This window comes from Mya arenaria, chromosome 3 (assembly GCF_026914265.1).
Source record: "Mya arenaria isolate MELC-2E11 chromosome 3, ASM2691426v1".
In the NCBI taxonomy this organism is placed as follows: Eukaryota; Metazoa; Mollusca; class Bivalvia; order Myida; family Myidae; genus Mya; species Mya arenaria.
Window position 1 is genome coordinate 24,577,014 of NC_069124.1, and position 15,077 is coordinate 24,592,090.

At 38.6% G+C, this 15,077-nt stretch overlaps 1 long non-coding RNA gene across 1 annotated transcript; it reads left to right on the top strand.

Annotated features, from left to right (window-relative positions):
- The first annotated feature begins 13,486 nt into the window (after window positions 1-13,486).
- LOC128227528 (uncharacterized) lies at window positions 13,487-14,820 on the top strand. Its single transcript, XR_008259825.1, has 3 exons — window positions 13,487-13,554; window positions 13,783-13,846; window positions 14,702-14,820. It is a non-coding gene; the product is annotated as an uncharacterized LOC128227528 (long non-coding RNA).
- The last annotated feature ends 257 nt before the right edge of the window (window positions 14,821-15,077 follow it).

The window sequence follows — 15,077 nt, forward strand, 5'->3', positions numbered from 1 at the left end:
CTTCGCTGTTGAGTGGGCCTAGCTTCTCCAAGCCGCTTCACCTCGTTTGGCAGACTCTGTATTTCTCCCTTGAGAACGCTCATGTCTGACACAGGTACCCATAGCACTCTTGGAATGCTGAAACAACCTAATGTTATTCATGGCCTCTTCGATGGTTGTATACTTACGCATGAAGGTACCAGTTTCACGATCTTGCCAATCTTGACAGAAGGGTCTATCGCCTTCTGGATTGTCAAGGTCTCAGGAAGTGACCGGAAAGCTTCGACAGCTAGTTCCTGTACCCTATCTGCACAGTCTTCCATACACTCACCCTTTTCCTGAGAAGAGTCAGCAAACTTGGCTTGCGCGGAGGCGGGAAACTCTGAGCCGAACCGCTCCTTAAGTTTGCTCAATAAAGAACGGTAGGTAATTTGTGGACTGCATTGAAGCAACCGAGCACATTTGTCGAGTGCCTTCCCTGACAAACAATGTAATAAGCAAAGTTCACAATCATCTGTACTCCAGCCAAACGATTGTGCACACTGCTGAAACTTAGGTAGATTCACCACCATATACCAGAGATTTAGGTATATCCTTCAATGCATGAGTCCCCTGCGCACAGAGTGGCCATGAGGGGACGCCTGTACTACCTGTTGGGGATATTCCTAATGTTTTTGCGAAATATGGTCCTTATTAGGTAAGGGGGAGCGCAACTTATCTTGCTTGAACCCTTTATCTTTGGGGCATGTCTAGAGTCGGACTCATCAGATGATAAATCATGACGTTGAAGGGACAAGAGTTTGGAGTGAGGTAACCGACTGCTTTTATGCATACGTACCTTTTTCTGTCGGTTACTGTATGAGCGAGGGATACCAGATGCTGACTGGACATCCTCATCACTGTTGCTTTCTCGCAGTCTACCCAGGTTGTAAACACTGGGGCTTGGCAATAAATGTTCAGATTTATAGCGCTGTGGGACAATACGTAGCAATGATGTTAGTTGATCAATGCGGCCATTCAACTGCTTTTGTGCAGAGGCAACCAAGTTCTCAACACCGTCTACATCAGTCTCTATTTTTGAAACAAGAGGGGTGGTCGGGGTTGTTTGAACACCTTGAGGAGGGGGCCGGCGTTGCCTACCAAGTCTCTGTGTGGGGTGAACTCCAACTCTTGCATGACAGAGTCCGGCAGTTAATGCCGAAGCATTGTTTGCAAACTTTCTATTATGTGATTGCAATAATGCTCACGCAAATCTATAATAGTTGATGCTAACCTTGGGCCAATATTTGGAACTGTCTGCAAGTCTTCAACAGACAAGAAGTTAACAAGCACTATACTACTGGCCATGCTTACAAATGCTCCTAAGTAGAAAAATAATTTGATTGTACAATCACCAACCTTGTTTATCTTCTGTGCGGCTACTCTTCCCGTTCAAAAAGTGGCTAAGGACGCTGAAAAGGCCTCAAAAAACAAACAAAAGTAAAAGAAGGGGCCGGGTTAGTGGCAGTCCATGAAGACTACGACGTAGAATCAAATAATCAACTGGTGAGACCAGAAGAAAATTAACAATGACCAAATATTGACGACAAAATGTGGCTTCAAACGCGGGAAAATTCTCGAGGAAAATTTGCCAACAAAAGTTGCAGAATTTCAGCAACAATTGCACTGGAACGGCTTTATCAAACACCGCTGCCACCATAAAAGTATTCCCTATTAATTATACAGACCAAACCTAGCTTACCATTTAGTCTAAGGGATATACACGTGAGGTCTTTTATTAAGCAGTTATTCAGTACGTCTTGCTTCACTAGCAGCTGGTCTCGAACTCCCCGAGATCTACGCACAGACCAGTGACGTCAGCACTTCATGTGTGAACAGGTCAAATAGTGCACTTGCACTACAATAGTACAGTATGAGTAAAGTATGCGGAAATATCATAAAATATAACAAATAATGAATCGTAGAACATATTCATACATAAACCCCCCTTTAACAAAAATGTCATTGACGCAAAATGTAGCAAACCTGCTTTGGACACAGGGTACAGAAACCAATTATATTTTCTAGCCTAGAGTACTCTATTTTTATATACTGTATACATATAGTCTAGAACAAATAAAAGTAATTTGTTTCCGTCCCATGTGGCATTGGATAGTTTTCAGGCTACAATGTATCCCACAGTATAGTCTGGTTCTCTGCTTACTGATACAGTACGTCAGGCAAAGGCCAATAATGTCGGCGCCCAGTGGACGCTATAAGGTTACCATTTATTTTACTTTTGTTGATCAAGTTAATATAACAACGGCATTTGAACACTATTTATATGTAGAATATAACTGTACACTCGAGTTTTGGTGATCACTTGTCTGTAAAGAAATATTATGACTTGAGTAAAGTTTACGTAATTCGGACGTTGTGTATTTTCGGATGATTGTCAAGTGGAAATGAATGCCTTATATGACTTCACCTTTTGTTATTACGACTGATGATTAAAATGAGAATTTTAAATGAATAGTGGAACAAGTAAATATAATTTTAACACTGTATTTATTGCATGATTTGTTTGGTTGCATAAAGATTAAATGTTTTATGTTTCAGATTTCCCAGTTCTGATGTTGGAAGAAGTTTGCTGTTCAATAGCTTACATCACCTGATTTAAACATTCTTATTGACAAGTGTGTCAGTTTATTTCCATTTGTCGTAAGAGTTTTCTTTCTGGGTGTGTAAGCTTTCACCATAGATACAGAATATAAAGTTCGCCATACATGTTTGAACTTTCAACCTACATAAAGTGGAAAATGGATGTCACAGTACTGAAAGTATTAAAAAGACGAAATTGTGACTAGTTATCCCCCCCCCCAGGTCAGGAATAGCGGGGACTTTGACTTTCGGTCCAGCCAACCCCAGGTAAAAGCCTGCCCTGGGGGGACAAACTGATGGTAAAATCCCCGTGGTTACAATTGACTGGTGCATAAGTTTTCAGCTCAATTAAACTAGAAGCTCTTTTTCCAATTTTAAGGCCTATATATAAAAATACATTTGCTTTGGGTTAGCCGACCCTACCTACAGAATAGGCGCCGACACTACTGTTTTATAGTCAGTTTGAAAAAAAAATGAAAAACCAAAAAGGTTTAATCGCTTTTGACTTTGTATTTAAAACCTCAATGCTTATACAGGAAAGATAACTTTAACACTATTAATTAATGATGAAAATGACATTAATAAAGCCTAATAAAAAGAAAACCTACCCTACCTATTTCGGAAAAGGATGTAACCCTAACCAAACAAATTTATTTAGGTCTTATCTACAAGTTAGGTCAAAATGTGTTTGCCATTGTATCTTGGACAAGTTCATTTAACCATCCATATCCATTTATTGTATCAGACTATCACTCTAAGAGATATGACCATTGAAATGGCAAACTATTTATTCATAGCGTCTGCTCTCTAAATTTTGCTTAACACACAACCACTTATCACCAAACCTGATGTCATAAAATTAGGACACGAGTGTTTTGTGACAGTGACAGTTAGCATCTATTTATTGTGATAGTTCTGCCCCACTTTGAACAAGTGGGTGTGCATTACTTTGCATATGCTGGTCATTCTGTCAGTAGACCAATGGTTGTGAGGTTGAAACTAGAAATGCTCAAGACTAGCTTGGTCGAGAGATTGGTGAAGGACACAAGATGACTCCTTATTTGAGATCTTGAGGTCAAAGGAAGAATAAGGTAACCTGAACACAAAGCTTGACAAACACAAAATGCTTTGGCTTACTATATTGTAAGGATGTATGTATTAAATTTTTCTTTTGACTTTTCGGTCAAGGATAACCCGTGAACGTGCAAGCACTTATTTCCAACGGGGTCCTTTGTTTTTGCTGAAGGGACAGCATGCTGAAGAGAAAGTTTTTTTTCAAAGAGACCCCTTGGTTATTTTACGTGTAAAGCACAGATACACGGGGTACCACTTTCCTGGGTTAAACCAGTATTGAGTACACCACTTTTCCAAGCACTACCCTTAAATGCCGTGCGCCAGGCAAGAAGGCTACTGGTACCAACTTTTAAGTCTTTTGGTATGATGCGGCCAGGGATCGAACCCACTATCCCCCGCTCCGCAGGTGGATTGTTTACCACTAGGCCATACAGACGGGAGATGACTGAAGATATGACTACCTTCACCAAACAACAAGACTAAACAAGGATTAAGGCTTGTAATTGACAACAATTTTTACATTGTAAGATAAATAGATTGAATCTGTGTCTTTGTGCCTGCTCGGCCACATCAGTTGCCCCTTGGTTCTTCTGGATGGGATGTGAAGGTCGTCTAACATAACTGACTGAGCTCTCTGAACTTGACAAGAGTAAACTGAAACCAAAATAGCTTCAAAACTTAAACATATATTTAATATTAATTCATCCTCATAACAATCTGAACTGTAAAAACATAGTTTTTCACATAATTACCTTTACTGATAAATCATCATAATATGATTTGCTGAGCAGGTGGGTGTAGCATAAAAGTTTTCTGTTGCCAATAAAACCTCAAGTGAAAATATTTCCGCAAACACCAAACATGTTAATAAATCGAGAAAGGAAAGTTATTGTATTATCTGTAATGCTTTTAATTCTTTGAAAATCTGGTTCATAGGGAGGTAAAATTCACTAAATGTAGCAGATTTTTTTTAAGTATCCTAAAAATAAAACAAGAAAAGTACACTAAATCATCCTGTGGTATCTAATCTCAAAAATATGGTAAAAGGTGCATTACGACACTAGACAGTTCTATATCAATGATTTCTTCTGTATCTAGATGAACTCACAGTCGCAAGACATACAGATTTATGTATGTCACGATGATCAGAAATGTGTAACAGCATTACCGGTAAGCTATGTAAGAGCCTTTGAAGCATAGTTACCTCATATTTGGATTTGGCCGGACGAGCTATCCCAACTATCCAATTTCAGCGATTTGGTCCCTAGGGTGATCTCTTGGTCTGATAATTATAAAAGACATGTGTTAAGATTTTAATGATGCACAATATAAACAAGTATTTTGTTCCTATGTATTACATTTTTTTTTATATTTCATACAATCCTTATGATTGCAATTGCTCAAATCAGATTGTTTGGATAGCTTAAATGGTCAAAACTGTATACTAGGTTTTTAGCAATAAACTGATGTGTAGTTTAAAAATCTGATTTGAGTATGTAATAAAGAACCATTTACTGATTATAACCAGAACTATTTTCATCAAAACTTCAGGTAGGGATCGAACTCCGGACACTCTGAATCAGTGTCTGATAAGCTGACCTCTCGGCCATTGCAACCAATACACTTAACAAATAAATGTTTTGTATTGACATTGCTTCAGACAAGACATAAACCCAAACCAGGTCAATGAAATAATAGTAGTGAAAACTGATTACAGGTGTGTTGTAATGCCATACCCCTATGGTCCTCCTTCACAATTAACAAAAAGTTAAAATTATCCCAAGGCTGATATATTAGGATTGGGGAATTGTTACTTGTCCTAGATAATAGGAATTGTAGCTTTTATGCCTCAAGTTTCTGTCTAGTCAAGAAATAACTGAAATCAATTTTGTAATTATTTACTTCAGATAAAAAGTGTTCAAATACCGTTATTTCATTAATGGAATCAATAAAAGTAAAATAAACGGCAACCTTTAATGGCCATTGGGCATAGCTATTTTTGGCCTGATGTTTGTCGGTGAGCAGCAAACGTCTTCCGACATCAGAACTAGAAACTTGGAAAATCTAAAACATAAAACATCTCCATTTAATTTTAAGCAAACAGTCAAATCATGCAATAAATACAGTGTAATAGTTATATTTACTTCTTCCACTATTCATTTGAATTTCCCATTTTAACCATCAGTCTTAATAAGACAGGGTGAAGTCAAATAAGGCATTCATTTCCAACTGACAAACATCCGAAAATACACAACGTCCGAATTACGTTAACTTCACTCAAGTCATAATATTTCTTTCCAGACAAGTGATCACCGAAATTCGAGTGTACCATTATATTCTACATATAAATAGTGTTCAAATGCCGTTGTTATAATAACTTGATCAACAAAAGTAAATAAATGGTAACCTTATAGCGTCCACTGGGCGCCGCCATTATTGGCCTTTGCCTGACCCGATACGATAGTGTTAGGGGAAGGAACTCTAGACTACCCACAGTATTGACAAAATGAATAATTCATATGTTATCAATATATAATCGACTTCTTCCGGGGCTATATCCGCTTGCATTTACCCATCCGATTTAACAGCAAGAAAATACATTGGCCGTCTCTAAGGTGACATACTACCTAGATTATTGAAAAGTATGAAAATATAATTTTCAAATGAATTCATGCCTTCTATTCGATAAAATGCTGCTTTGCATGTTGCCACATCCGATCTCAATTCTATCGTCCTGCTAACGATCTGGGCGAACACCTTAATGACACCCTTTACCGCCCGGCATACTGTATTGAAGAAGGTTAAATCCCATGGACAGCACCCACTACTATACTGACTTTACAACTTTTAATTAACTCCAAGATTCTAGACAGTTCTAGCACTTGTGAAACTTTTATAAACACTTGTTAATTTCCTTAAGACCTGAAATGTTATAAGATTATTCTTAAACATCGACCATTCTCCAACAAACCTTAACTAAAAATTCAAAACTAGCATTTGGGAAACATGTTTTTTTTAATGTTTTGAGTAATTCCAGATCGTGAAATAGCTGAAAGTGTCATATTAAACGAAGCCTTGATATAATAGAAAGAGAAAACACGTTACTAAACGAAGCTCTGATATAGTACACATACACGGAACTCAACAAAACTGTGTTATAAAATGACGCACATGTAAGTAACGAATGAATCCTTGCTTAAACAGATAAACATGATGCAGAACCAAGCTATGTTTCAACTGACATACATGTTTCTAGGCGAAGCCTTTTTATAAAAGAGACGCAGGCTGCAGAACGTATAAAAAGACGGGTCCCGCGTACATTTAGCAACATGAGTTCGCAGGAATGTTTTTGGAGTACCAAGTCTTAAAAGTAAACAAAAAGGAACACGTTATGTCCAAAGATTTATTTAATTTAATTTTGAAAGATGGCATTAAACTTGCACAGCTAATGTTAATGGCGGGACACACGGTGGTTGAAAACATGTCGTACCTATCAAGTCCAAGGGTCACCATTATAGACCCTTTCAAGCGTCACCATAAACACGCACCGTATTGTACACTAAACACCATCGGCTGAAAGACACTGGTAACAGCGGTACTGAACGGCATAGGCGTATTTAATATTTTAAGTATTGACTAAATGAAAATCGCCACCGCGTCAATTGAATCTACCTGAAGCAAGGTTCACCGCCAAAAAACAACAACACGAAACGACAAGAACTCATACCCCAATAATGAACTCCTTATTTATTAATATTAGTGGGGTTTTTTGGAGGGCGATTTACAAAAAGTCCCATGTATGCCATGAATTAATAAAGAAGAGTTCGCCCAGCTGCGAACACCATTTGATTTTTTCCAGAATCCACATTCTTGTAGCGACCTGAGGCTTACTCCAAATGTAACACCATATTAAGTATGTATACATCCTGGGGCCATACCAAACAGGCCCTGGACTGGGCTAGAAATTTGTTATTTTGAGTATACAGTTCGGCCACATGTAGTAAAACAACCAAGTCCAGTCGAGATGTTATTAAGGAAAAAGACTGTTACCTAATTCGGAAATGTTTCATATCAGAAAACAGACGATGAGCGCCTCGCTTTATGTCACTATACTTGTTGTACCTGCCCCCCAGGTTCAAAACTAGTCGTGCTGCATAGCTATTTATTCATTTCCTTGCCTTGTCCATGACAGATAAATTTGTACTATGGCGCCATGACATTCTTAGCAATAGCTAAGACCAAATAATGATAGTACCGGGCATGTTCAGATGGACATATTTAACTATATCCTGATCAAGTTGCCTATTTGAACGGATTTTTATTCGCCGATATCGTTAGCTCCACAGGGGAGACCCTATCTTTAACAAAGATCAAACATCCAAACTGAAATGAATTAAAAACATAATTACATTCATGAGTGACCCTTGTATACAGCGGCAAACCAGCATGTTTATAGTATTTTAGGAACGGAAACCATATAAGGGCGTGTGAAGGTGCGGACAGAGTCAGAGCGCCACCTACCGGCGAGCTTAATTTCATCCAAAGGATTCCCTTTTATGTCTGCAGAAGTTTCAGCCCCCATTCGGAAGCTATGAGAGCTAAAGCAGGCGTAATTAAGGCCAAAGTGCAAGAGATATTTTTAAGCACTGCCGAGAATTAGAACCTGGTAACTTGGGAGCCATTGAAATTACATAATAGGGGGCCCTCGAATACTCAAATACTTACATATTTGGTTATTGCTGTAACGGGGTATATTGGACCACTAGAAGCCTGTAGTTCGATTCACTGTGATTTTGCCTTGTGAATTTCCATTTTCCCAACCCGCAAAAAACAGAATAGTCGACGATATAGCCAGTGGAGAAAAGTTTGTTCATATGCATTTCTGCAAATAACTGGACGTACACCTAACACGGAACATATAATCTTAGGCGTTAAAGGTAAGCGAGAGTCCTTGCGGATGCACTGCCTTTTTATCCCGTGTAGTAACTTTAATTCTATTTAACTTGACGATGGGTCGATAACACCGAAGAGTTTGCATTGGTAACTAATGGAAGCTGTGTATAAGCGGGTCGTGCTGTAGGAACGGCTCTGTAATGATAAAAAGGAAATGAATAGAACTATGTAATCTAAGGGAGGGGACCAGTGTTCCATAAGCTTATGCGCACCGGAGCTGTGAGAATGCACTTATGCCTTGCGTGTATGACAATTTTGTGTTGATAACTGGAGACATTTAACAATCTATCAGATTCGTCGAGTAAATCACTGACAAGAACGCCTGGGGGATTGGATCTGGGGACTGGTTCGCCTCTGACGCATTTCGCAGGACTTTGTCCAAGCACTTACGAGAAATAAAATCACATATTACATTAGGTTTGGTGGATATGTGGCGAGCTTTGAACGTGATGTTGTTTGTATACACAATATAAAAGGGCTGAGGTGGTGCATTACTGGTTTCGATTTAGCAGTTTGCTTATTACGAATATGCACTAGGCCATGATTGTCTGACCACATGACAAGTTTTTTATTTGTTTTTTATTTCTCCATAAATAAACAGCCAATAAGACCGGGACTAGCTCTAGGAAAGCCGAATCTTTTAACAAATGTGTGTATTTCCATGATGCGGGCCATTGACCTCGCAAGAAACAGGCTGCGCCTAAGCCTGCTGCCCCTACTCTATCAGTCCACCATTGTAAAGATTCACTCAAATGCCTAATTTATTCTGAGATTCTGACCTTACCATTAAAATTTGAGTGGAAATGGTAGGAATTCGCAGGTTCAGCGAAAATTAAGTCCTCCAAATATTGATCAATTGTGTTTAAACCAGAAGCATCAGATACTGCCCAATGTAAGAATGTTGATTTTTTGAAGGGGCGTAGCTGCAGCCGAAACGTAAACATTTGTTGTTATAAAAGTTTTCCCCGAGTTTCAAACCAATCAAGTGAAAGTCGCTTGGATAAATTATTAATAATCTAAATGCTAATTTAAGGTCACGCTTTACCAATAATGCACCTTTTCCAAGATTTAATATCTGCTACGGTGTCAAACGAAGTATATTTAACCGAACAAAGACTATGGCCACTCCCATCGTTTACGCTTTTACCCTCGGGGTAAGACAAGACAAGTGCGTAATTAAGCGAACCCCCCCCCCCCACTAGACTTGGCAACAACGCCTATTGGGGAAGTACGAAAACTAGCTAAAGGCGGTTCCGTGAAAGTACCGGCCATACGAGTTAATGAAATGTCTTTGTTTATTGTGCTAAGAGTTTACGAAAAATGAGTTTTAGCCGTCAATAAGCTTTTGCATTCCATTTCTAATCTTGGCCCGGTATAATTCAATCTAAATCCTTCTGCAACCCGTCTAGAAGCATTTTAGCAACAGACTTAATTGGATACCGATCCAAGAGTTTCTCAAATTCTAAAAGGACCATTGGGGAACTTCCCATGTCCCATAGGGGACAGCAGGAACACGGACCATCCACCGAAGCGGCGACCTGACGCGGATGAGGTCGGGTGACGGACGGACAGAGCCTTTAATTGAAGTATTTGAGACACACATGGGCAAATCTGCATCTAGGTCGGAATCAAGTTGCTGTGTTAAAGTCATAACATTACCCCACTAGATTGTTGGGGGCACCGAAATTGGGAGATGACGAGATAAAATGAAGCCACAATTATTGGTCTACTTCCTCCCAGGAGCGGGTGGGATTCATGGCTTGACGATACCGATACTGTTCGTCATATTTCAATCAACAATATTTTCTTCTTTTCGATGATGTTCTTAATAAACTTGCGTTTTTTAGAAGATTCTGAGTTTTTCAGGATGGCCAACCAAATAAACACTAGAGTAAACAAAGAATACGTCAATCCAGACCTCGATAAAGTTTATTTTGCGCCTAGAGGTAGGCTTAAATGGAAATTCGCCAGAAGGGGTCAATGTGATTGTTGGGTGAATCATTCCGTTCAGGAGTTACAAGCTGACCAAGGTAAACAAACTGAATGGCAACAATTTTGAACTTCCTATTTGCATGTACCGACATAACAAGTGATTCCGATAACATAGGCACAGGATTACCGGTTTGTGGCTGACTAAGTCCATTCAACCCTAACCATATTGACGATTCTACTTGGCCGGGTGCCGCGAGTAGGAGCGGCTCCGCTGCCGGTGCTGATACTACTTGACCGGGTGCCGCGAGTAGTGGCGGCTCCTCTGTTGGTACTGAACTTTAATGGCGTGTAGTGCCGTAGACCACAAGATGGGTTGCATACGCTGGTACTGGCGGTTGTGCTTGGGCTCGATACTTCCTCGATGCTGCCACACATGGGACTGCCGCTGGGCACTGGCGTGTGCTGCTGGACACATGCTTTCAAGGAGGGGCCCATTTCTGCAAATTCACACGATGCATTGAAAATATATGAAAGGAAACGAGGAATAATTAATCTTCAACCCAATTTAGCAGAAACTGGTATGTGACAAAAAATAAACAGAGCCAAGCAATCATTTAAAAATTGACTATGATGGCCATGGCGAGGCACGATACGAAAAAAGGACCTATCCAGATCCGTTGAAATCGCCGAAAAAAATAAAAATTACGCTCAATCAGCTCTAATTAAGGTGTTGGAACAAGTGATGAGACAATTATTTTTGAAAAAAAAACAGAGGCGATGAAGACCTTATAAAATTAAAAACAAATTTGAGGAAACAAATGTATGGGCTACCTTCTCGAAAGTCGTAGAATAAAAAGGGAAGTAACAAGGTAAACGCTGACGTCATCGGATAGATTCTAGAGTGGTTCCGTAGTTTTGACAGGTATTGTAAAAACGACTGTGTGCCGCGATAACGCTGGTTACATTAAGCTGTAACCAGAATTATAACAGACACGCATGCTGCTGAACAAATCATTGATGTAATAGACACGCATGTTCCTTAACGATTCCTTGTTGTAATAGACACGCATGCTCCTGAACGATTCCTTGTCATAATAGACATGCATGCTCCTGAACGATTTCTCATTAAAATAAACACGCATGCTGCTAAACAATTCCTTGTTGTAATAGACATGCAAGCTGCTAAGCAATTCCTTGTTGTAATAAACATGCATGCTGATGAACGATTTCTCGTTAAAAAAGACACGCACGCTGCTTAACAATTCCTTGTTGTAATAGACATGCATGCTGCTGAACGATTCCTTGTTGTAATAGACACACATGCTGCTAAACGATTCCTCTTCATAATAGAAACGCATGCTGCTGAACGATTCCTCGTTATAATAGACACGCATGCTGCAAAACGATTCATCGCTATAACAGACACGCGTGCTGCTGAACGATTTATCGTTATAATAGACACGCATGCTCCAGAACGATTCCTTGTTATAATAGATACACATTCTGCTAAACGATTCCTCGTTATAATAGACACGCATGATGCTGAACGAGTCCTTGTTATAATAGACACGCATGCTGCTAAACGATTCCTCGTTATAATAGACACGCATGCTGCAAAATAATTCCTCGTTATAATTGACACGCATGCTGCTAAACGATTCCTCGTTATAATAGACACGCATGCTGCTGAACGATTCCTCGTTATAATAGACATGCATGCGTCTTAACGATTCCTTTTTATAATAGACACGCATGCTGCTAAACAATTCCTCGTTAAAATAGACATGCATGCTCCTGGACGATTCCTCGTTATAATAGACACACATGCTGCTAAACGATTCCTCGTTGTAATAGACACACATTGTGCTAATCGATTCCTCGTTGTAATAGACACACATTGTGCTAAACGAGTCCGCGTTATAATAGACATGCATGCTCCTGAACGATTCCTTGTTATAATAGACACGCATGCTGCTAAACGATTCCTCGTTGTAATAGACACACATTGTGCTAAACGAGTCCGCGTTATAATAGACATGCATGCTCCTGGACGATTCCTCGTTATAATAGACACACATGCTGCTAAACGATTCCTCGTTGTAATAGACACACATTGTGCTAAACGAGTCCGCGTTATAATAGACATGCATGCTCCTGAACGATTCCTTGTTATAATAGACACGCATGCTGCTAAACGATTACTCGTTAAAATAGACACGCATGCTGCTGGACGATTCCTCGTTATAATAGACACACATGCTGCTAAGCGATTCCTCGTTATAATAGACACGCTGCTGAACGAGTCCTTGTTGTAATAGACACGCATGCTTCTGAACGATTCCTTTTTATAATAGACACGCATGCTACTGAACATCACCTTGTTTTAATAGACTCGCATGCTGCTTAACGATTCCTTTTTATAAAAGACACGCGTGCTACTGAACGATTCTTTAAACAAAGCCTTGTTTAAATTCCATTAATCTCAACAAAGACATGTTATTTTAAACATACATGTCACTAATCGAAGCATTTAAAAAAGAAGCATACATGCATCATAACAACACCTTGCTATCATACTTGTGAAACAAAACGTTAATTTCAAAAACATTCAAACATTTAAAAGTTTGAAATTTGCCGTGGATCTCAAATGGATACTTATTTCACATATTAAGATGTGGTGTTGTTGCAAAGGTAACACTAAATGTACTAGACCTTGTTAAGTTGATTTGTATTTGTTAACATTAATTTTCCAAGCCGCACACACAGTCATGCTTAACCAAACCGACGTGTTGTATTATCGCTATCAATCAGACAGGTTAACCAATAGATAACAACAAAACTTGAGAAACTTTTAAGTAATCCGCTATCAAAAGAAAGATACTATCTTACTAAATTATCCGTCATATACATCAGAACATCCATCTTATTGCTTCGTAAAGATACTGGATAAAGTTTTAAAAAATGAAAGCAGAACATGTAAGTACAATATTTATTTTTAAATAAGTAGATAAAACATTAAAATACCCATTCAGACACTTTAACATACACAATAATAAAGTTTCAAATAAATAGAGTAATATAATGATCACTGAATATCATATTGATGGTGGTTTAAGAAAAATGAAACCAAGGTCATTTATGTTGAGCTATTCAAAACACGAACAAGTGAATATAAAGGTTTGTTGTTGTTGTTGTTTTTTTTAGTTTTCACTGGGGAACGTTTTTTTCATTTGCACTTGCCTTCTGTGGATAATAACCGTTTCTTCAGGTAAGAAGAATATTTTTAGAAAAATGTCATACATCTAAAACAGCCAAGATTGGTATATATATTTAATGCATATCAATATTCAATAAACTTCTACTCTGCAATTATTCAAAAAAACATCAATCTACACTGTCATGTATGACAAAATGCGCTCATTTTTAGTCTATATATCCTCCCACCTCAGATAAGTAGATCCAATAATTTAACCATGCTAGATGTTCTTGTCTTGCCCACGGGCGAAGATAAAATGCCCGTATGGAACCCCTTTTTATGGTCACCACATTGTAAATACCTCCCTTGTTGAAGACTGTCGTCTGTAGCATCATGGAAACCTTGTTATACATAATATAAATTACATAGTTGTGTCAATAATTTCTATATTAAAAGTCGATCGGTCCGTATATAAATGTATTTAAAAAACATCCAGTATTATGACGTCAGCGGTCTATATCAAATTTGGCTGGTCTCGACCTCGCCAAAAATATTATATGGACCACTGACGTCAAAAAGCTGTTAAGTGAGGCAGGCGATTCTCACTACGGCGAAAATAACGTCCTAAGTAAATAATATTTTCTTTGTTCAGTAAAACACATCAAGCGCGCTAAATAAAAATAAAATGGTAATATAGACTGTTTGGTAAAATTTTAGAAATATAATACATCACTTCGGACATAATGGCATTATAAGAACCAACTTGTCAGCCCTCGATCCTGACGGCTCGGTCCATGTTCACTTTCGGAGGCTGACTGGCTGGTCCTTATAATGACCCTGAGTGGTGTGTATTTTTTCTCAAATATAACAATGTATTTAACAAACCTTACACACGAAATCAAGTATACAATATTATCATGTTAACAGCCTTAGAAAAAGACATAATCGCCAAAAACGACAAGATAGCAGTTTACCAATCAAGTACGTACGAAACGTGTTATGCTTCCAATGTTATTAACAATATGACACTTCATGCTACGGTTGTTCCGGACTCAACACTATGCCTAGCATGTAGCGCAACAGTCGGGATCGAATCACCCTGGCTCCAGATTGACTTCGGCACAAAAGCGATGATGCGAACCTTACGTATTTTTGGACGTGATTATGGTATGTACTTCATTTTTAATATTATATTTGTCAAAAGTATCAATGCTTAAAATATCTGTACACATGACTCATATGCTTAATAAATAGCAAAATGTTAAAACAGATAACCAACTTTACTACCTAACGAAATTAGTTC